At 44.2% G+C, this 23,933-nt stretch overlaps 2 long non-coding RNA genes across 2 annotated transcripts; one reads left to right on the top strand and one right to left on the bottom strand.

Annotated features, from left to right (window-relative positions):
* Positions 1–11,801: 11,801 nt before the first annotated feature.
* LOC109569265 (uncharacterized) lies at positions 11,802–14,287 on the bottom strand. The gene is made up of 2 exons (XR_002182327.2): positions 13,129–14,287; positions 11,802–12,665 (listed from the first exon to the last, which is right to left on the bottom strand). It is a non-coding gene; the product is annotated as an uncharacterized lncRNA (long non-coding RNA).
* Positions 14,288–16,368: 2,081 nt separating this feature from the next.
* On the top strand, positions 16,369–20,793 carry LOC109569238 (uncharacterized). The gene is made up of 2 exons (XR_002182322.2): positions 16,369–16,551; positions 20,375–20,793. It is a non-coding gene; the product is annotated as an uncharacterized lncRNA (long non-coding RNA).
* Positions 20,794–23,933: the final 3,140 nt, after the last annotated feature.

Raw genomic sequence — 23,933 nt, 5'->3', positions numbered from 1 at the left:
AACTACAGAGGGGAGGAAGAATTCTGAGTATGATTTTTATATAGTTTTAAGAAGTTAACATTTTATGTATTTTTAAAAATAAGTTAAATCAACAAGGAAGAAAGAAGTGGATTCACATATTCAAAACACAAGCTAAATCAATTAAAAACCTAAAGTTGAATACACTCAAAACAAATAGCCCTAATTGACATCAAAATATTTAAATAACCACATACAAAAAAGTAATTCAAGTGATTTCTGAATGCAATACGTTGGCTGAATAACCTTGAGGAAATATATGCTAAGGACAAATGAAACTGCAACAAAATCTTGAACTTTAGACTGTTGTTGATGGTGTTGATATTGAATTCTGACACTATATTGTTCGTATCATACAAGTAGACAAATCCTACTTGCCAGGGTTCATGATACAAATACAGGATGAGCAAGAGGAAAGGGAGAATCCCGTGGCACTGAAATTGAGTATACAGTATAAATTCATGATTACGCATGCCGTGCCTGCTTAGTCATGTCCGACTCTTTGTGGCCCTGTGGACATAATCCTCTTGGCTCCTCTGTTCATGGGATTCTCCAGACAGAATACTAGAGTGGGTTGCCATTTCCTACACCAGAGTATCTTCTAGATCCAGTGAGGGAACCTGCATTTCCTGCATTAGCAGGGGGATTCTTTACCACCAAGCCACCACCTGGGAAACTGATAATTACATATGTGTATAAATATAGATATATATAGATTTCAACCTAGCTCTGTTTACTGAAATGGCCCAGAAAAAAATACATCTTACTTTCAGTAAGCATAGTCAGTATTATAAGTTGGGTTGTGTCCCCCAGAAAAATATACTGAAGTCCTAACTGCAGATACCTGCAAATGTCATCTAATTTGGAAGGAGGGTTTTGGCAGATGTAGTCATTAAGATGAGAGCTTACTAGATTAGGGTGAACTCCTATATCCATGACTGGTGGCCTTATAAGAAGATAGCCATGTGAAGACATACAGACACACAGAGGGGAGATAGTCCTGTGTAAACAGACATATTAAAGTGTGCATGTGTGCATACTCAGTTGCTCAGTTGTGTCCAACTCTGCGACCCCATGGATGGTAGCCCTGCAAGTTCCTCCTCATATTAAAGCAAGGCAGCCACAAGTCAAGGAACACCAAGGACAGACAGCTGGCAAGCACCAGGAGGTAAGAAGAGGCAGCAAAGGAGTCTTCCTTAGAGCCTGCAAGGAGAGCGTGACTGTAGACACTTTGATATCAGACTTCAAGCCCCCAGAATTAGGAGACATTAAGCTTCTGTTGTTTGTTTCTGTAATATATTGATTTCTTTATTTATGACTGCACTGGATCTTCATTGCTGCTCGAGGGCTTCCTCTGGTTGCAGTGAGTAGGGGCTACTCTACAGTTGCAGTGCCTGGGCTTCTCACTGCGATGCCTTCTCTTGTTGCAGAGAGTAGGTTCTGGGGTGCACAGCCTCAGTAGTTGTGGTGCACCGGCTTAGTTGCCCTGAGCTATGTGGAATCTTCCTGGACCAGGGATCAAACCTGTGTTCCCTGCATTAACAGTAGGATTTTCAACCACTTGATCACCAAGGGAGGCCTAAAATTCTGCTGTTTTAAGCCACAAAGCTTATGATATCTTGCTACAGCAGCCCCAGGAAACTAATATATACAGCAACTAAATCTGGATTCTAAATACCATTGATACACACACACAAAAAATATGTGCTTCTTAAAGAAATACCTGGTTCCAGTGGTCTAGAGCATCTTATTGTGCTGGAGAGCAAGAATGAACTAAAAAACTGATGGGCGTATGACAAAAAGTCATATCATAAATCAAATCCCTTACAATTATACAGTGAAGGTGACAAATAGATTCAAGGGATTAGATCTGATAAACAGAGTGCCTGAAGAACTATGGACGGAGGTTCATGACGATGTACAGAAGGCAGTGATCAAGACTATCCCCAAGAAAAGGAAATGTAAAAAGGCAAAATGGTTGTTGTCTGAGGAGGCCTTGCAAATGGCTGAGGAAAGAAGAGAAGCTAAAGGCAATGGAGAAAAGGGAAGATATAACCATCTGAATGCAGAGTTCCAAAGAATAGCAAGGAGAGATAAGAAAGCCTTCCTCAGTGATCAATGCAAAGAAATAGAGGAAAACAATAGAATGGGAAAGACTAGAGATCTCTTCAAGAAAATTAGAGATACCAAGGGAACATTTCACACAAAGATGGGCTTGATAAAGGACAGAAATGGTATGGACCTAAAAGAAGCAGAAGATATTAAGAAGAGGTGGCAAGAATACACAGAACTATACAAAGAAGATCTTCATGACCCAGATAATCATGATGATGTGATCACTCACCTAGAGCCAGAGATCCTGGAATGTGAAATCAAGTGGGCCTTAGGAAACATCACTACAAAGCTAGTGGAGGTGATGGAATTCCAGTTGAGCTATTTCAAATCCTAAAAGATGATGCTGTGAAAGTGCTGCACTCAATATGCCAGCAAATTTGGAAAACTCAGCAGTGGCCACAGGACTGGAAAAGGTCAGTTTTCATTCCAATTCCAAAGAAAGGCAATGTCAAAGAATGCTCAAACTACCACACAATTGCACTCATCTCACACGCTAGCAAAGTGATGCTCAAAATTCTCCAAGCCAGGCTTCAACAGTATGTGAACTGAAAACTTCTAGATGTTCAAGCTGGATTTAGGAAAGGCAGAGGAATCAGAGATCAAATTGTCAACATTCATTGGATCATAGAAAAACCAAGAGAGTTCCAGAAAAACATCTACTTCTGCTTTATTGACTATGCCAAAGCTTTTGACTGTGTGGATCACAACAAACTGTGGAAAATTCTTCGAGAGATGAGAATATCAGACCACCTATGCCTCCTGATAAATCTGTATGCAGGTCAGGAAGCAACAGTTAAAACGGGACATGGAACAATAGACTGGTTCCAAATCGGGAAAGGAGTACGTCAAGGCTGTATATTGTCACCCTGCTTATTTAACTTATATGCAGAGTACATCACGTGAAATACCGGGCTGGATGAAGCACAAGCTGAAATCAAGACTGCCAGGAGAAATATCAATAACCTCAGATATGCAGATGACACCACCCTTATGGAAGAAAGCAAAGAAGAACTAAAGAGCCTCTTGATGGAAGTGAAATGAGAGTGAAAAAGTTGGCTTAAAACTCAATATTCAGAAAACAAAGATCATGGCATCTGATCCCATCACTTCATGACGAATAGGTGAGGAAACAATGGAAACAGTGAGAGACTTTATTTTCTTGGGCTCCAAAGTCAGTGCAGATGATAACTGCAGCCATGAAATTAAAAGATGCTTGCTCCTCGGAATAAAAGCTTATGACCAACCTAGACAGCATATTAAAAAACAGAAACATTACTTTGCCAACAAAGGTCTAGTCAAAGCTATGGTCTTTCCAGTAGCCATGTATGGATGTGAGAGTTGGACCATAAAAAAAAGCTGAGCACCAAAAAATTGATGGTTTTGAACTATGGTGTTGCACAAGACTCTTAAGAACACTTTGGACTGCAAAGAGATCAAACCAGTCAATCCTAAAGGAAATCAACCCTGAATATTCATTGGAAGGACTGATGCTGAAGCTGAAACTCCAGTACTTTGGCCACCTCATGCGAAGAGTTGACTCATTGGAAAAGACTCTGATGCTGGGAGGGATTGGGGTCAGGAGGAGAAGGGGACGACAGAGGATGAGATAGCTGGATGGCATCACCGACTCAATGGACAGGAGTTTGAGTGAACTCCAGGAGTTGGTGATAGACAGGGAGGCCTGGCGTGCTGTGATTCATGCGGTCACAAGAGTCGGACACAACTGAGCGACAGAACTGAACTGAAATGACATGAGTATATATGCTTATCAAATTCTTGTAACTGCATATTTAAGACTTGGACATTGCACTTTGTGTAAATTGTATTTCAATTTTCAAAAATAACAATGACAGTTACAGAACTTGTTGAACTTAAATTTTTTAAAGTACTTGAGTCCATAAAGATACTAAAAACAAAAGTTGAAGGAAGGAAAGTTCTTTTTAACAGAAGAATGACATCTGGAAAAATGTAGAAAGAATTAAGTGATTAGAAAATCTCCATTTTTCAGCCACAGATGCAATATTTACTTCAGGCAAGGATAATCAATGTAAGTGTTAAATGAATGGTCTTGGAGATCAGGATAGTCAAGGAGTCCCAAGCATCATTCAACAAATCCGGGGAAAGTTGCCTTTGCAATGAAGAAATCTGACAGACATCACCTTAACCAAAAGCTCGAGCCTAACATTGGTAAACAGGGGACAAGTTGACTTGATGAGGCTTGAGATGCAGCCCTGCCTACATTACGCCCGCCAAAACCCACCAGCTTGAATCGAATCATGAGGAAGCATTCAGACAGATCCAAATCATCAGGCATTCTTTAAAGCCATTGCTCCAAATTCTTCAAAAGGTCAGTGTCATAAAAGACCAAAAGACAAAGGGCTACTGTTATAAATTAAATAAGTTTTAAAAGACGTGATAAAGAAAATACAATGCTGAGCCATTGATTGAATACTGGGGAAAAAAAAGCTATAAAAATTATTGTTAGGACAATGGTGGAAATTTGAAAATAGGTTACATATTAGATGAAACTATGGTATCTTTTTTAAACGTCCTGAGTGTAATCATTACAACGTGGCTATGTATTATAGGAGTGTCCTTCTTCTGAAAAGAGAAAGATAAAGAAAGCAAATATGGCAAAAAGTGAAGTGAAGTGAAGTCACTCAGTCGTGTCCGACTCTTTGTGACCCCGTGGACTGTAGCCTGCCAGGCTCCTCTGTCCATGGGATTCTACAGGCAAGAATACTGAGTGGGTTACCATTTCCTTCTCCAGGGGATCTTCCCGACCCAGGGATTGAACCCCGGTCTCCCACATTGGAGGCAGATGCTTTAACCTCTGAGCCACCAGGGAAGCCAAATATGGCCAAAGATACTAACAACTGGCAGATCTATGTGATGAGAATATGGGTGTGGTTTGTATTGGTTTTTCTGATGATTGGTTTAGTATTTTTCCAAATAAAATATTTGGGAAAATATTATTTTTAAAGGAAAAAATCTGTAATTTTTTGCTAAGCTTTTGCAAAATATCTTTTGCATCTGTCACTTGTTTTTTTTTTTTTTTTCACTGCACTGGGTCCTTTTTGCAGAGCGCGGGCTTCTCACTGCAGTATATGGCTTCTCTTGCTGCAGAGTGTGGACTCTAGAGCACACGGGCTCAGTAGTTATGGCACACTGGCTTCTTCAGTTGGGGCACCTGGGCTTAGCTGCCCCACAGCATGTGGAGCATGCTTAGTTCCCCAACCAGGGGACCAGGGATCAAACCAGCATCCCCTGCATTGGAAGGTGGATTCTTAACCAGTGGACCGCCAGGGAAGTTCCTCTGTCACTTTCCTGTATCACTACCCCGACCCTAGCTCCCAGTCTCGTTATATTACAGCCAGGATCACTGGAAATGTTACCTCACAAGACCTTTTCCTCCTCCAAAACAATTTTTCTAAACAGAGCATTTGTGAAGAAACACCTCTGCACAATTTTTTTCCCCAATAGGTCCAAGTTGTCCTGGGGCTAAATACAAAACTCTTTAGTCCAGCAGTTTCATTAGTTCTGAACCTGTGTTTCAAACTGCTGGTCAGACATCTCCACGTGAAAACTGCAGTATTCTCGGATGGAACTCCCCCTCCCAACCTGAATCTCTGCTCTGTCTTCTATTATTTACTGGCGTCTCCATTCCCCACATCACCCAGGCTGGCCCTCTCAAAATCAGCCTAGTTTCCTTCCAGTTCTTCGTACCCTTCATACCCTTACGGTCTGTTGACTTCATGCTCTTGCCAATCTCTCTTACATTAGATCTTTATCATCTCTAAGCTCTAACCTATTACCTGCCTACCACGTGGTCTCCCTGATGCTCCATAATAAATGTTAAATAATTATCTGTTGATGGAGGGCAATGAGGAAGGGAAGACCCTGACTCCAATTATTACCCTTTCCATCCCTTCCTCTTCTCCGCAAACAGGCTGATGATAAATGTCTCTCAGAAACAAGGAACAGCCAAGCAGTTGTTGCCCACAGTCTCAGAGGAGAACAGTGCCACAGAATTCACTCTCTTGTCACCTGGGGCCTTGCACGCGCAGTGTGACCAACGGGACAAGGAGATTAAAAAGCAAAGAAACAGTTCAGTCCTCAGGCCTGTGGCCTAATTCCCATTTCAAAAACCCAGGTGAAACATTCTAGTTCTTTGAAGCGCACAGGCTCTGCCTGCCTCTAAATCATTGCTTGCTGCCGTGTGCCTGGTATTCATGGCGCTTGTGAAGCACAAGCAGGACGGAATTGTGCCCTGTTGGCCCCCCACTCCTGGCCACGGTGGGCAAAGACAGAAGCTCTGAAAATAGTTGGCAAACTGCGGCCTGCAGTTCAAATGTAGTCCACACCGTATTATTTATAGCCTTCTAGCTAAGAATAGCTTTATGTTTGTAAAGAGGTATTAAGAAAAGAATATGGGAAAGAGACCATACATGGCCTGCAAAGCCTAAAATATTCACTATCAGAGTCTTGGCAAGAGAAGTTTACTCTAAAGTAATAGAGGGGCTTCCCTGGTGGTACAGTGGCTAAGACTGCAGGCTCCCAATGCAGGGACCTGGGTTTGATCCCTGGGTGGGGGACTAGATCCCACGTGCTACAACTAAGAGTCTGCATGCCCCAACTAAAGACTCCACATGCCTCAACCAAAGGTCCCTCAGGCTGCAACTCAGACTTGGTGCAGCCAAGTAGATAAATAAATAAATGAATAAAGTCATGAGTTTGAATCCCATCTCTGAGCTTCAATAGCTATGAAACTGCAGACAACTGTTGACTCTCCGTCAGTCCAGTTTTCTCACCTGTCTATGTAGCTGAAACACCCACATTCAGGATATCATAAGAATTAAGTGAGCCAGCACCGGTACTCTACTTCATATAATTCTTGGTACATAAGTACTCCATAAATGTTACTGGTAATTCTAATCGAGAAAAAATTATCAGTTAAAACAACCACGTCTGCCTTTTAAAGAAGAAAACATAATTCATATTAAGGAGGATATAAATCTCTAAAGAGCTCCCTTCCCTGGCTGAGATTAATGGGGGAGGATGAAGGGAAAGATGGAAATTTCAAAGCTTCTGCCAATTATTCCAGGCTGCCAAAGAGGAGACTTGGAACATATAAACCTGCTCTTTAGTAGAGCATATCAGTGAGTCTTTGCATATATAAATGGGGGCTCAGAGCTGAGCAGGGGATGGGGAGGTACTGGTCTATACAGGAGAGAGGAGAATTGAGTTTGAAAGGGGGAAATCAGATCATGATGGCAGGCTGAGCACAGGATAAGATCTCTCCCTTTGCTGAACTCATAGAAATAGTAAACAATGTAAAAATAGTAGAAAAAAATAAGTACATACAAATTCAGGTTCAAAGGCAAGAAACAGAACTAGCAGTAACATGGAAAACAGAAAAATAGCCCCAAAAAGAGGAAGCAGAATTCTTTAGCTTAATCCAGGTACCATGGCAGGAAAATTAGGGTGACATTTCTAGCTTTTAAAAACTAGAAATCTAAAAAGATTCCTGCCAATTGGTTATTGGTATCTCGTAGCTATTGATACTAACGCAGGTCAATAAGCATATCTTAAAAACAAGTCCAAACGTCTACTCTTTGACCAAAATCATGCTTGTATGAATGGGTGAAGAAACGAAGCCATGAAGGAGGTGGTCTTTCAGGACTTCTACTGAGTGGGCACGACAGTACAGAGAAAGAAAGACTGGGAGCCAGGAAGTTGGCACAGTTGGCTTTGAAAAGGTCATTCTACTTTTCAATGATGCTGACCGCCTGGAGGTAGAGGCTAAATAGAAAGTCCACCTAACTGCCCCTCTTTCATACTCAAGATCAGGCAAAAGCATCAGCTGAATGAAATTCTCTGGTCACTGAAAATGGAAAAGAAGGCTCCATGGGGTGCCATAATATGAAATTCCATATGTTTAATGGCAGAGTGTATCAATGGTCACATATGGGTCACATATGGATGTGAGAGTTGGACCATAGAGAAAGCTGAGCACCAAAGAACTGATGCTTTCTAACTGTGGTGCTGGAGAGGACTCTTGAGAGTCGCTTATACAGCAAGGAGATCAAACCATCAATCCTAAAGGAAATCAACCCTGAATATTCATTGGAAGGACTGGTGATGAAGCTGAAGCTCCAATATTCTGGCCACCTGATGCGAAGAACTGACTCATTGGAAAAGACCCTGATGCTGGGAAAGATAGAAGGCAGGAAGATAAAGGGACAGCAGAGGATGAGATGGTTGGATGGCGTCACCAATTCAATGGACATCAGTTTGAGCAAGCTCTGGGAGATGGTGAAGGACAGGGAAGCCTGGCGTGCTGCAGTCCATGGGGTTGCAAAGTCGGACCTGACTGAGCCACTGAACAACAAAAATGGCAGAATGGGCTGCCTTAACAGCAAATAAATAAATTAACCAAAAAGCAACATCAAACCCAGAATAAATCAACATAAATTTTTTTGCCCCAAGCAAAAAATGAAGTGTTCCATATAGTCAACAGGCCAACAGCACCTAGCCTGCTAGTCTCCAGTACCAAAAGAAAATACATCTGCATAACAAGGAGATAGAATTCTTTAGTAATGACCACTGCCTACATGTACTAGGCAGACAAGCATCAGAATGGAGGATAAGACAGTGTGAGTCACAGCACCTGTGTTAAAGATAGTGGCAGGAAGGCGATTTTCCTGATTGTTTCCATCTTAACAGATTTGGATACAGACCCTATCCAATAGGCTTAATATGTTTCCACAGTTGCCTCTGCCAAAGCAGTTTGGTCTTAATGGGAAATATCTCCCTACTGAGGGGGCCAGTGAATGAAGCCATTATCCTAGTCTTGGAGTCATTTAGCAGGAGATGGAGGAAGCAGACAAGTAGGGAACCATGGTAATGACTATATGTAAAGCTCCACACCACCCCACTAGATGAGGCACCAGAGTCCTTATACACTTGTGTAGAAATCTCTCAGGGATGGATAATCCATGGTTTCTTTCATTTTCCAATCAGTTATGTGTATCACATAGAATTACCCGGAACCAAGGGAGAAAGGCTTCCTCATCCATGCAAAAGTCATATCTAACCATAAAGTAAGGGATAGTTAACAACCCCCTGAGGGTACCTCATTCACGGCCAAGGTATACCTCACCACCATCACATGGAAGTGAAAGATATCCATGGAAGGATACCATGACCCAGATATATACCACTTCCACCCAAATATAGTCATCCATGGCATGGCCAAGGTTGTTTGAGTCCAGAAAGGGTATAACTTGAGTAAAATACTAAAAAGTGGGGTGCATGTGGATTTGATGTTTTTCTAAAGTAAATGGGCCTCAGATCAGATCAGATCAGATCAGTTGCTCAGTCATGTCTGACTCTTTGCGACCCCATGAATCGCAGCACGCCAGGCCTCCCTGTCCATCACCAACTCCCGGAGTTCCCTCAGACTCACGTCCATCGAGTCAGTGATGCCATCCCGCCATCTCATCCTCTGTCATCCCCTTTTCCTCCTGCCCCCAATCCCTCCCAGCATCAGAGTCTTTTCCAATGAGTCAACTCTTCGCATGAGGTGGCCAAAGTACTGGAGTTTCGGCTTTAGCATCAGTCCTTCCAAAGCAGTCCCAGGGCTGATCTCCTTCAGAATGGACTGGTTGGATCTCCTTGCAGTCCAAGGGACTCTCAAGAGTCTTCTCCAACACCACAGTTCAAAAGCATCAATTGTTCGGTGCTCAGCCTTCTTCACAGTCCAACTCTCACATCCATACATGACCACTGGAAAAACCATAGCCTTGACTAGACGAACCTTTGTTGGCAAAGTAATGTCTCTGCTTTTGAATATGCTATCTAGGTTGGTCATAACTTTCCTTCCAAGGAGTAAGCATCTTTTAATTTCATGGCTGCAGTCACCACCTGCAGTGATTTTGGAGCCCAGAAAAATAAAGTCTGACACTGTTTCCATTGTTTTCCCATGACCATCATAAAAGGCTCAGTTTTAATGAGAGCTCTCTAAGGAGATAAAAGTTGACTTTCCATAGCAAAGTACCTAAAGACTAATAGCAGGAGTTTGCTTGCATAGAAGTTCAGGACAAACTTTTTCTACAGGGAAGAACCTACCAGAAACTTGAGAAGGCATATGTATCTAACTTATCTGCAAAGGAAGGTGCTTCAGAATAATGTGAAGTCAGGGTAATAAGATACTAAACAGGACTCACTGTACCAGCCTCTGCTGCTGCTGCTAAGTCACTTCAGCCGTGTCTGACTCTGTGTGACCCAATAGATGGCAGCCCACCAGGCTGCCCTGTCCCTGGGATTCTCCAGGCAAGAACACTGGAGTGGGTTGCCATTTCCTTCTCCAATGCATGCATGCATGCTAAGTACCAGCCTCTGCTGCTGCTGCTGCTGCTAAGTCACATCAGTTGTGTCCGACTCTGTGCGACCCCGTAGACGGAAGCCCCCCAGGCTCCTCTGTCCATGGGATTCTCCAGGCAAGAATACTGAAGTGGGTTGCCAGGTACCAGCCTCTACACCAACTCAAAACCTCTTGTTGTGTCCACTTAAAGAGAGCAGGGATGCATGAAACCTGGTGGATGGTTTTGTGTAAGAGTCTGAGATCAGAAATAAAGACGCACTGTCAAACAATAGTATGAGTAGGTGCTGAATCACCTATTTGGAAATGGGATCCTACAATGACACTGTAGCCTATGGTCCTGACAATTCAGGGTCCAGAGAGTGTAGTTGGGACCCTGGACTTTGACTGTGAAGCCATTCCCTGAGAAGCCATCTCTCTGTCACATGGAAGATGAGCTCCTGGTGATCAGCAAATGATCCCTGAATGAGGACACATCAATATGTTATCTCAGGACAATTCCTGGGACAGGGTGGGAGGAGGAAAATGGTCTTGTCACACCATTTGGTGACAGAGGGATGAACAGTGAACCTGTACTGCTGAGATCCCCAAATAGTGGTTGGAGGGGAAAGGAATAGACAGTTCTGGCTAGATCAGTGGCCACATATACCTGGAGTTGACAGCTGTGATTTGTCCATTCATAGTGATGTTATCAGGGAACAAAGACAGGCAGACAAAGCATTATCAATTAACTATCTCCAGAAAACCATGAAGTTCCAAAAGCGACTGCACTTTTTAACTAAACATGCTAGGAACTGAAGGGTGATAATGGTAAGACTTCAAATGAACTTGGTCTGAAGAGGCTCATTCCATTAAATTTTGTGGGGGAAGTAAGAGTCAAAAGTAGCGAATAACTGAAAATCTGATTTTCTGCATATCCCAATCTAGTGATACTGAGGACTCCTCAATCCAAGGGAAGAGGCCTGGTAGCCAAGACATGAAGAAATGCTATGCACTAACATGAGATAGCCTGGAACAACCATAGGATACTTTTAAGATAATATATAAGATAGTTATATTTTCTTAACCAGTTAGAAGAAATCCTGAAAGACCTTAGCAAAGCCAAGCACAACTTGACTACAACCTTTCTGTGTGTCTCGCCATAGAACATCTGTACCAGTATGGGCTAAACAGTTGTGTTTGCCTTTTTTTTTTTTTTTGACAAAAGCTACCATCAGCAGCTCTGGAACAAATCAGGCATAAATCAATAATGATCTTTCCTCATGTCGCACAAAAAGATATGTCACTCATTAGAAGCAAATTTAATACCATAAATGGGAGCAAAACAAACACACAGGATAACATCATAAGCAAAAGTGGTGAGAAAACATCATCATGGGTAGTCAGGATTTACGGGGTTGGTGCTTGCCTGGATGCAAGAAGAACTATAATGTCTCAAGTCTTGAGTTTAAAAGATCTCTTTTAGATTCTGTTCAGTTATATTTCCCAAGCCTGGGGGATGAAGGCAGTTTCGGCAAGCTGCAGCCCCTGAAAAGAGATCACGGTAGAGCCAAGCACACCTTCTCTTGTTCTGTGTTGACCCAGAGCTCCTACTAAGTTCCCGCAAGGTGGCGCTGTGAACCTTATTCTTTGTGCTCCTATTGCGTAGTAAGCCTCAACGATGATGCAAATGATTGGATGTATGAAATTCATAAATATGTCACTGAGGAAGGCAACCCCCAAACATGGCCCCAACGATCCTGGCTCCATGGCCCTTGCTAAGTCCCCTCCCATGCTGGGCTGGGCTATCCTGTATAACCAATAGAATGTTGCAGAAATGGTGGAAGGTGCATGACTTCCAAAACTAGGTCACAAAAGACATTTTCTTTCTTGGGTTATACTTGTTCTGGGTGAAGACAGCTGCAACATCATGATGTTACTCCAGCGTCTCAGTGGAGAAGTTCACGGGGTAATAGACTGGGGGCTCCTGCTATCAGCCAGCACCGACTTGCCAGCAATGTCGACTGCATCTTGACGTGGATGGATCCTCCATCTCAGTTAAATTTTTAGATGCTTGCATCCCCAGCTGACATTTTGATTGCAACCTCATGAGACACCTGGAACCAGAACCATCCAGAAAAGCTGCTTCCAAAATCCTGACCCACACAAACTGTGAGGGATTAAAAAAGAAAGAAAGAAAGATGTTTTAGGATAATTTGCTGCACAACAATAGATAACTAAAACTAGCCTAGATAGAAAGCAAGTTGCTTATGAGATACAGGCAAAACACATATGATGTGTGAAGTATAGATGATGAGTAAGTAAGTAGCTTGTGAGACATATGCAGAATTCATAAGACATGGTGAATATAGATAATAAGTTAGCAACTTGTAACACATGCTACAGATATACAGAATAAACGGAATGTATGATGAACCAAGTGAGTGCGTTTCTTATAGCTAGAAAGTGGAAGAAAGAATACATTATGATATACCCCCTCTGGGTTGGCAGCTTGGTCATGCCTAAATCAGCAAGGCATTGGTTGACATCCATATGGTCACATTTTGGCCCCATGTGCTCAGAGCAAGAAATGCAAGCTATAATTGGCAAGCTATAGCTGTGGCCAAACATACCTGTTCTTGCCCTTGTGATCCTCTTATCAGAGAGCAAATGCATGCTTTGGCCCAGGGGACCTTCTGTGTACTCGGCCTTCTTGCTCATATCTTAATTCCCATCCTATCGGCCGGGAAGGCAGATACAGGTGAAAGAGGGGACATACATGCATTGGGGACATACAGGATTTAGGGAGTATGGTCCTCTCACCAGTCTGACTTGATCCTAAGTGGGTTAGTCCACTCCAGCCCTCTTCCCTTGGTTCTCAATTTGTGTTTTAAATACATTTAAGGAAACAATGTGTTTTGAGCACCTTCCTTTTGTCCACGAGCCTTTCTGTTATGAATCCTCTGAAATAACTTACCCTATGGAGTACTTAGAAGCTATCATTGCAACAAGGTAATCTCCTACATGAGTGGGATCTCACCTGACAGTTCTGAGCCTCAGTTTTCTTATTTTTGAAAAATGGAGGTCAAGCTATATACTGGGAAGTACTGTAAGAATAAATGAGACAATTGTGAGAAGGCACAGCACAGCCAGGCACACAGTAGCTATGTACCAAAAGCAGTTTCTTCTGCCTCTGTGTGACCCTGTACAGTGGCCACATTCAGCTTAGTCATCGTTGAAATGGCTATCATAATACCTACCCCACAGAGGTGGTACAAGGATTAAATAAAAACATTTTTGAGAGCAACAAGCACAGGGCTTGACACACAAGTAGATGGTCAATACGTTTTAAATCTGTTTTCTTTTTGTTACAAACTAAAAAGAAAAATAACAAAAGCTGCCTCAAATATCTGGGAAATCTCTCCACCTCCTCCACCAGCTCAGATTACCTCCCGGACTACACCCCCTGCCCCCCCATTGCTTTGAAGGGTTAGAGCTTTTGTTCCTTTATGGAGACTTACAATTCATCCCCGAGGAAGAAGCCAAATGACTTAAATTCTACCCTAAGACACAAATGACTAACAATAGATCCTTGCACAGAAAGAAAGATTTTATGAGAGGGAGGCGGGAGTAAGAAGACAGGGTTCAGAAGAAGGGCACTCAGAGGTGAGAGACAGAGGAAATCTTCAAGAGGAGAGCCTGGAAGAAGGCCACAACAAAGGCAAACAGAGCTACCAAGGGACCCCTCTCTCAGAGGCAGACACTATTGAGGCAGGGACCCTCAAAAGTCCTTCCCACACACAGTCCCTCCCTTCCCCCCACAGCCCCTCTCTGAGACTTCACCCTCAACAGCTCCTCCCACAGACAGCTCCTACCACACACAGCCCCTCCCTCAGACAGCCCTTCCCACAGACAGCTCTTCCCACACACAGCCCTTCCCACACAGCCCTCCCACACACAGCCACTCCCACACACAGCCCTCCCATCCCCAGCCCCTCCCACACACAGCCACTCCCACACACGGCCCCTCCCACATACAGCCCCTCCCACACAGCCCTCTCATCCCCAGCCCCTCCCATCCCCAGCCCCTCCCACACAGCCCTCCTATACACATCCCCTCCCACATACAGCCCCTCCTACACAGCCCCTCCCACACACAGCCCCTCCCACACACAGCTACTCCCACACAGTCCCTCCCACACACAGCCCCTCCCACACATAGCCCCTCCCACACACAGCCCCTCCCTCAGACAGCCCCTCCCTCAGAACAGCACCCCTCAGACATCCCCTCCCACATACAGCCCCTCTCACACACCCCTCCCACACACAGCTCCTCCCACACAGCCCCTCCTATACCCAGTCCCACCCACACACCCTACCCACACACAGCCCCTCCCAGAAGATGAAGTGCAGATCTCAGGTTGCAGGAATAAACAGGAAAGAAAGAAACTAGCATCCTGTGGAAAGGAGCTGCAATAAGTTGAAATGGCCCGCCTCTTTAGAAAAGACCACCTCCTCCTCTCCTTAGGGCTTCTCCTTGGTCTCCAGATTAGGAAAGAGGATTGTGGGATTTGTGCCTCAGAGGAGAAGCGGCCATTGATTGGGTTTCAAGCTAAACCATCAGAGTCCCAGACCGATCTGGAGCCATGTGGGAGGCAGCAGGGTGCAGAGAAAAGCACGTTAGGCTTGGAGTCCAAAGTTCTGATCGCAGATTTCAGAGTCTCCCTATGTTAGGGCTGTGCCCTGGCCTGAGTCACATATTGTTTCTATCAGAGTCACCAGAGTGAAATAGGGCTCGTCACATACCTGCAGAACAAGTTTATCTGGAAGCTAACTGAGCCAAGCTTCTGGTTCCCTGCTGGTCAGGCCCCCAGTGAGGGCACACTGTTCCTGGAGAAGGGGGAAGCCAGGTTGCCAGCAGAAAGTGTTCATATGTAAACATTTCTGGTAAATTGCCTAAAGAGATCTCAGAAGAAAGAAACCTGAATTTTCCAAAGCTATAGTCATTTCATATTTGAGAGATGAGTTTTGCATCATACTAAATGAATATTCCCTTTTATAGCTAATTTTGGTTTCCTTGGTGGCTCAGACAGTAAAGAATCCTGCCAATGCCGGAGATGGTGGGTTTGACACCTGGGTCAGGAAGATGCTTGGAAAAGGGACTAGCTACCCACTTCAGTATTCTTGCCTGGAGGATTTCATGGGCAGAGGAGCCTGGCAGGCTACAGTCCATAGGGTTACAAAGAGTTGGACTGGACTGAGCAACTGTCACACATAGCTAATTTTATGCTTATTTGTTATTTCTTAAAGCCCCCTCCCTATACGTTGTACCAATTTCAGATCTCATAAAACATGGACCCACCCCTAAATGCCTCAAAATGTTGTTGTGTGGATAAAATAAAATGACCACTAAAAGAGTGATGGACCCAGAAAGCTGGAAATAAATGCTTCTTATCAATAAATCAAATTCTGAGGTCCCTTCTCAACTCTCCTCTACCCAAGTAAGGTGGAGTAGGAGGAGAAAGGCAGTCAAGAGACCTCCCCCCTGGATTCAAGACTGAAGAGTTGGCAGGGAGCCTGCTGCCCTCCAGCCAGGACCCCTCCAGTCAGCCAGGGCCTGATGATGTAGTAGCTTGATTCAGCGGATAAACATCTAGTGCAGCTTGCTAGAGGCCCCCAGCCTCGTATAACTGTTGACACAGAGCAGATTCCCTTTCTCTACACCACTGTTTATATCTTAGCCAAGTGTCCTGCATAAATCTCCCATCCAACCACCAGACTCTCTGGCTGCTACAGAAGTGGCCAACTAGAAAATTGCCTAATAAGGAGTTTGCTGCAGGAACTAGGGGTATCTCCATATGCAAGGCTGACTTGTGGGCACTGACAGAAAACCCCAATAGGAGACTTTGCACGATGGAGGTCAAGAACAGAGTTGGAGGCAGCTTCAGCTTAAAGGAAGGCTCTCAACCAGGAGTCTGGGTGTGTGAAAGATAGGTTCTGTTCAGCTCGGGGTCAGAGAACATACTGAAATCCCAGTTCAACAGCTGTGGGAATAAGTAGGTTCATTTGTAACATTTTTTTTTTTTTGGTTTCCACATATAAGTGATATGTGATACTTGTCTTTTCCAGTAGTCATGCACGGATGTGAGAGTTAAGCCATAAAGAAGGCTGAAGAACTGATGCTTTCAAATTGTGCTGCTGGAGAAGACTCTTGAGAGTCCCTTGGACTGCAAGGAGATCAGACCAGTCAATCCTAAAGGAGATCAACCCTGAATATTCACTGGAAGGACTGATGCTGAAGCTAAAGCATTGGCCACCTGCTGTGAACAACCGAACAACCGACTCATTGGAAAAGACCTTGATGCTGGGAAACACTGAGGGCAGGAGGAGAAAGAGGTAACAGAGGATGAAATGGTTGGATGGCATCAGCAACTCAATGGACATGAGTCTGAGTACACTCTGGGAGATAGTGAAGGCCAGGGAAGCCTGGTGCTGCAGTTCATGGGGTCACAGAGTCAGACACAACTTAGTAACTAACAACAACAATGATGAACTTATTTATAAAACAGAACCAGACTCACAGACTTGGAGAATGAATTTAACCAGGGAGGTAAGATAGGGGGAGGGAGAGATAGATTGGGATTTTGGGATTGACTTGTACACACTGCTATATTTAAAATAGATAACCAAAAAGGACCTACGGTATAGCACAGGGAATTCTGCTCAGTATTCTGTAATAACCTAAATGGGAAAAGAATTTGAAAAAGAATACATACATATATATGTATATTTGAATCACTTTGCATTACACCTGAAACTAACACAACATTGTTAATCAACTATGAAAGTGAAAGTGTTAGTGGCTTAGTCATGTCCGACTCTTTGTGACCCCATGGACTATAGCCCGCCAGGCTCCTCTGCCCATGGAATTCTCCAGGCAAGAATACTGGTGTGGGTAGCCATTCCCTTCTCCAGGGCATCGTTTCGACCCATAGATGGAACCTGGGTCTCCCTCACTGCTGGCAGATTCTTTACCATCTAAGGCAGTACTCCAATGTAAAATAAAAAACAAATTTTAATAATCTTTTTTAAAAGTCCTAGGAAGTATGTAGGCTTGGTTCCGGTTCAAACTCATTCTTCAATAGGGGGTTTTCAGAAGAAAAATAGAACACAACTTTGTAATCGCTTTGTGGTTTCATAAATTAATATTAGGGCTTGGTTCAGAGCTCAGCACAGTTGTGTGGTAAGCTGTGGTTTGGGGCTCATGGTCTGGCTGAGGTCCCTGATTGGAATGCCTGGAGAGCTGTGGCTTAGAAGGAGCAAAGGCACAATCTTCCTCTTGCAGTAGGAGCTCACAGCTGCCTCCAGTTCATCTTGACTCAGCAAGGGGCACCTCAGAAACGACTCCCCGAGCTAATATATACAGGCCTCTATTTCTTTTCTGCCAGAGTCCTGCATAAATAGCCTCATCCAGAGTAGCTGTTATCTTAAATAATAATTAAAAAGAGTAAGAGTCACCCTCAAGGAATGGAGGAGGGGAGAGGGCGTCTTTATATTTAGATATTCTGGACTTGATTATAAATCCTAGAGCTGGGCTGCTCTGTAGGTATCTGGCTTCTCTAGGCAGGCCCTCTCTATTTGATCAACCGACTACTGCCATCTAGTGGATTTGGAGGCCTTTGATGAGCTGCTGCTGCTGCTGCTAAGCCACTTCAGTCGTGTCCAACTCGGTGCGACCCCAGAGACAGCAGCCCACCAGGCTCCCCCGTCCCTGGGATTCTCCAGGCAAGAACACTGGAGTGGGTTGCCATTTCCTTCTCCAATGCATGAAAGTGAAAAGTGAAAGTGAAAGTGAAGTTACTAGCTCCTTAGAAAACAATGCTAGGAATTGATTTTGAGAGAAGCAATGCTTAATTAGGGCAGCAAATCTTAGGGTGGCCTGTAGGTAGGATTACGGCTCAATCACCCTGGAATATCCCTGTGTGTAACTTTTCCTCTTTGACATAGATTAAAAGAGAAAAAAGAAGGGTTTAAATATTCATTGCCTGTGGGTCATCGATATTCTGGAGTTTATTTGGCTACTGAATCAAAACTGCCATTGGGATCCTTACAAAGACTTAGTTAAGGCTGAGGCTGTGGATAGCTTTACTGCTCTGTTCTGAGCTCCCCATGCAGGCTGCAGTGGCCAGATTGGTTGAGGGATGTAGCTATGGTGATGGGAGGAAGCCTTCAGCTAAGAAACAGAAACCCAGATCCCTAGAGCCGTCCTCAGAGAGGGTGTGTCAGTCTGTCCAGGCAGCCCTCAGTTCTCAGCCCCCAGGTGGTGGGTATGCCCCTTACTTGAAGAAGGAAGACAAAAGGAGCCAGCCCTGGATTCCATAACTTCCTTCTTATGGAAGCTTGTGATTACCTAGAGTGGTTGTTCTGAGGACAGAGCAAATCAAAGAACTGCTGATCTGGAGTTTTCAGGGAGCTTAGGAAAGGAATCAGGTTAACTACAGAAGGAATCAGCGAATGAGCACAATCAGTCTTTAAGATGGACAAGAGACTTGGTAGGGACCAAAACATTCGAATCAACACCGCAATCCACAAAGAGCATTTGGTTGAGATCTGTAAAGATTTCTCTCTGTTATTGCAGCTTCATTTCCTCCTAGGTTACAGCCAAGCCCTGTCTTCTCTGTCTACTGAGGCTATGAGGTTTCTGTCCAAAGCTGGGAATGGACCCAAATCACAACGCCCTCCCCAACCCAGGCTTCACTTTTCTCATCCGGAAAATGAAAGTGTGGGTTTGATTACCCCTCAAATATCTTCCAACTGAATCTGAATTCTTCCAATCTAAATTTTCTTTTCTAAGTTTTAATTAGTTGGGTTTCAGTTGAAGTCAGGGCCTGGAGTGGACTGAACTCAGGACCTTTTACTAACACCTGGAAGGTCTCCCAAGGAGTGTTCATCCAGAACAGAAGCCTTTGGGGACTAGAATATGAATTTGAACAACCATTGCAGCAAGTGTTAAAACCATCTTTGTAGACCTGGCCTACTGATAAGACAGCCTACTGTTAATTCATCTTGTAACCTTGATAAGTCATTTATTCACTTAAACTTTGCTTTCTAAATCTAAAAATAATAACCTTCTTTCCTGTTTCCTTCTCAGGATTGGTGCAATCCTGAGATTAGTTCAGCTCAGTTCAGGTGCTCAGTCGTGTCCGACTCTTTGCGACTCCAAGGACTGCAACATGCCAGGCCTCCCTGTCCATCACCAGCTCCTGGAATTTACTCGAACTCATGTCCATTGAGTCAGTGATGCCATCCAACCATCTCATCCTCTGTCATCCTTTGTCCTCCTGCCTTCAATCTTTCCCAGCATCAGGGTCTTTTCAAATGAGTCAGCTCTTCACATCAGGTGGCCAAAGTATTGGAGTTTCAGCTTCAGTATCAGTCCTTCCAATGAACATTCAGGACTGATTTCCTTTAGGATGGACTGGCTGGATCTCCTTGCAGTCCAAGGGACTCTCGAGAGTCTTCTCCAACACCACAGTTCAAAAGCATTAATTCTTTGGTGCTCAGCTTTCTTGGTAGTCCAACTCTCACATCTGTACATGACTACTGGAAAAACCATAGCCTTGACTAGATGGACCTTTGTTGGCAAAGTAACGTCTCTGCTTTTTAATTTGCTGTCTAGGTTGGTCATAACTTTTCTTCCAAGGAGTAAGTGTCTTTTTATTTCATGGCTGCAGTCACCATCTGCAGTGATTCTGGACGCAGTGATTTGGATTTTGCAATCCTGAGATGCGAGAAGCTAAAAATCTCAGTATGGATTTTAAATGCCATTTTTCTGTTTAGGTTGAATTAAATCTATTTAATATTATAAATCTCTTCCAGATGATATCCAGCAAACAAACAGCCAAACAGTACGTGTCTGAAAGATCACAGACTTTGTCTTTGAGGAAAAAAGCAAGGCCAAGTCTGAGAGAAATCAGTCTTTCTAACCAACAGGGAGATGCTGGCCCTCCTTTGAGCCTCTTCCTTCCAATCCTTGGAGCTTCTTTGCCTAAAAGTGGAGCTGGAAGGTGGAGATAGAAGATGGCCTGGAAGCCACTGGCATCTTGCTTTTAGCAGGTGGTGATGGGAGAGCTGGAACTTATGTCTTCACCCAGAAGATCTGATGATGCTTCCTCTCCTCCACAGTAAACCTCTCCAGGAAAGAGCAGAGAACCAAAAAACTGCAATATGTGATTCATAATTGTCAATAACATTTGCGTCATTTTGATGCTCTATTACATTAATTGCTTTCCTCCCTACACTTTATTTTAAGGTGAACATTAATTGATTCCCAAGTGTAATCACAATTATGGTGAGTTATCCCGCTTAATGGAAGATGTGGTTAATAGGTAGGAAGGTGCCACTGCAACTGTTTCTCCTTCCCAGGGGAGAGATGATATATGCTATTATGGGTCTGCTGTAGGCTGAATTTTCCCCAAGAATTCAGAGCTAATGCACAGCTATCCATCACAAAATCCCATTGTTCTATCCAGTTGACCAGACACAACTCCCTTCAACCTAGCCTATTTATCCTTGTCCACTGACTGGCCACTATTCCTTGGAGGAACTCTCCTCTTCCACACCCCTTGTGTTCCAGAGATAAGAGAGATGCTAGCATTTCAGCTCTGAGTTCTGAATCACACATTCTAGTACAGTTAGGATGGGCAAGGTGATGGGCATGTCCACCCAGGGCCAGACCCAGAAAAGACAGTGAAGTAGGCAGAGGAGGAAAACCCTTGTTCATTCATGTACTCCAATGCCTAGCCATGCGCCTGGCACATGATAGTTCTTTACCACATCTTATTTCAAAAGAAGAATTGGCGAATGAAGTTTATCTTCCCTTCCTATGCCCTTTGCCATCCAACTCCTTGTCTGTGAGTTGCTCTGTGATAATTTTTGACTCCCCTCTGCCACCCCACCCATATCCTCTTGAAGAGAGTTTAGCCTCTCTAAACTCCTCACCACCATCTGCCCTGTGTCCTGCTCTATTGGTGCCCTGATAGAGACAGGATCGCACATCAGATGTACTGACTGGTTTGGTAGCTAATGTTGAGATCGTGAACTCTCCCCGGTAATCCTGTAATAGGAACGAACCTTAGCACTCCTCTTTGTGACTACTTCACATTGATCAGACTTCCTTCCCAGCCTCATCTCTGGGCAGCAACCCTCCTGCTGAGCGCTCTGACACCAGTCACGGATACCCTATAATTTAGTCTCTTAATGGTCCGGTGGCATCTTCTGTGTAGAAGCTTCAGGCTACTGGGAAAGGAGAGCTAGAAGACCTGCTTTGAAGCAGCCATGCTTCTGGTATTTGTTTATTTAGGGCCTCTCATGGAGAATTTTTGTGGGAAGCTTATGTTTGTACTCCATGGTGCTGTCAGCCATTGAAAGTGTCCAAAATCCATGCTTTTTCAAGGGGCAGGAAGGTCCTTCTCTCTGTCATCTATCTGATAAGCTCATTCCACAGGTTTCAGCTTAAATGTAAGCTCTTTCCAACCTTGATGCCCTTCCGGCCAGGTGGATCGCAGCTCCCTCCTCTGGGCTCAGAGGTACCCTGCCCACACCTCTACACGGTCCACACAGCGCAGCACCATCACAATTTTGTAACCCAGACCCCTGCTGTCCCACTTCTGAGCCAGACAAACATCTGGCCTCCTACAGACCTCACGCAGCTTGTACTTGCCCAGAGACAGCCAGCAGAGGGGGTGAGTGGAGGCTGGAGTCTAGCTCTCACTCCACCAAGGGGTGCTCCCTGGCCTGGGACTAAACCTACCTGTGTGAAAGGAGCCTTTTCCTTTCTAGAAAGGCTGTTAGTTATTAGCCCTGGCTGAGTCAGCACAGGGGTGCCTCCTTCCCTGCAGAGCCCAGAGACACTGACGAACTCACAGCCACCCTGCTCTGGCTCTGTGAGCTTGATTCTACCAGCAAGACCCTTGGGCATGACCTCAGCTCTTCCACTGTTTTTTCAAAAATAATCAGTCACAGTAAGCATTTTGTGGCTTTTCGGTAGACTTTCCTGAAAGTCTCACAGGGCAGAAGATGGACCATTGTGACTCTCCACAGTCTCACTAATCCACCTGAGCCATTTGGTTCTCCTCACAAATGGTCCACTCCCACCAAAAGCATCACCAGGCCGCCGCCTCCTCCTCCTGGCCCTCCCCCCCCTCGCAGCAGCACGGTTCCTGTCCTGTGCCTTCTTCCTCCCGCATCTCCCCTTCTACTTACACCTGTCTGCTAAGCCACACCTACTCCACCTCTGACCTCAGACTGCAAACTGGCCTCCATCACAGCTCAGCAAACAAGCTGCCAAAATGCACATGTCCCTGTTCTATTATTTCCTCCTGTGCCCCACCACCAACTAATAATGAGTTTTAAAATACCCTTCAGTCATAACTGATGAGTTAATCTACTGATTCGAATGTGGTCTCACTAGATTCAAACTCCAACTTCTTCACATTCTCACTGTGTGACTTTGGGTAAGTCACTTAAGATAGAGGCAGTTATCATGCTACATCAGAGGGCTCAATAACCTTCTCACTTAATAATGAGAATAGAATGAGATGATGCACATAAAGGGCTTGGCGTATAAGTGTTTTATAGATGGTAGGTATTATTATCAATGTATTACTAAGTACTATTATTATTACTAAATATTAGTGGAATGATTACTGAACATGGTACAGTTGCCATATGCATGAAATGATATTAGGTCCCTCCCTATCCTCCAGCCATAATCACCAGCATTAGTACTTAAGTCCCTTCTCATAGAGAATCATGCCAGGTTATGTACTTACACAGGAGACCCAGGAACTGCTTTATCCGAATCATAAACCTGAATCTTGCCCACACACGTCAGTGTAGTCCCAGGATTGAACATTTAAGGATCTGTGGTTGCTGGATCTTCAGCCTAAGGGCCTTGCTGCTCTTAATTGGTTTGGTTTCAAAATAGCTCAGCCCTTCCAGGCATAGGAAGCTTTAGGCTAGGTCCTGATGGACAGTTAATAGATGTGTGTGGGCATGTGTGTATGTAAATGTTTAATGACCTCAGAAGAACTGAGATTCAGAGCTGTGGACGTGTACTTGAAGGATAATGTTACAAGTTGGGGCCCTTCAGCAAGGACCTTGCTCTGAGGTTGCTGTAAAGACAATAGGCACATTTTCAATTCTGTTCAGATCCATAGACTTCTTATTCAGCATCTACTAAGTGCCTAGTGCTGTGTCATACAGTTGGATGGATAACCGTGTGTTGCTACAACAATATTGTATAACAACAAAATACACAACCTGGGATTTCTTTCTCATGCATTACATCTCTTTTCCACACATATGCTGTCATCTGGAGTCAGGTGGTCTAAGATCTGTGGGTCAGCTGGAGACAATGCTTTATATGTTTCTCATC

The sequence above is a fragment of the Bos indicus genome, chromosome 15 (genome assembly GCF_029378745.1).
Source record: "Bos indicus isolate NIAB-ARS_2022 breed Sahiwal x Tharparkar chromosome 15, NIAB-ARS_B.indTharparkar_mat_pri_1.0, whole genome shotgun sequence".
In the NCBI taxonomy this organism is placed as follows: domain Eukaryota; kingdom Metazoa; phylum Chordata; class Mammalia; order Artiodactyla; family Bovidae; genus Bos; species Bos indicus.
This window is presented reverse-complemented; position numbering and strand designations above follow the sequence as displayed.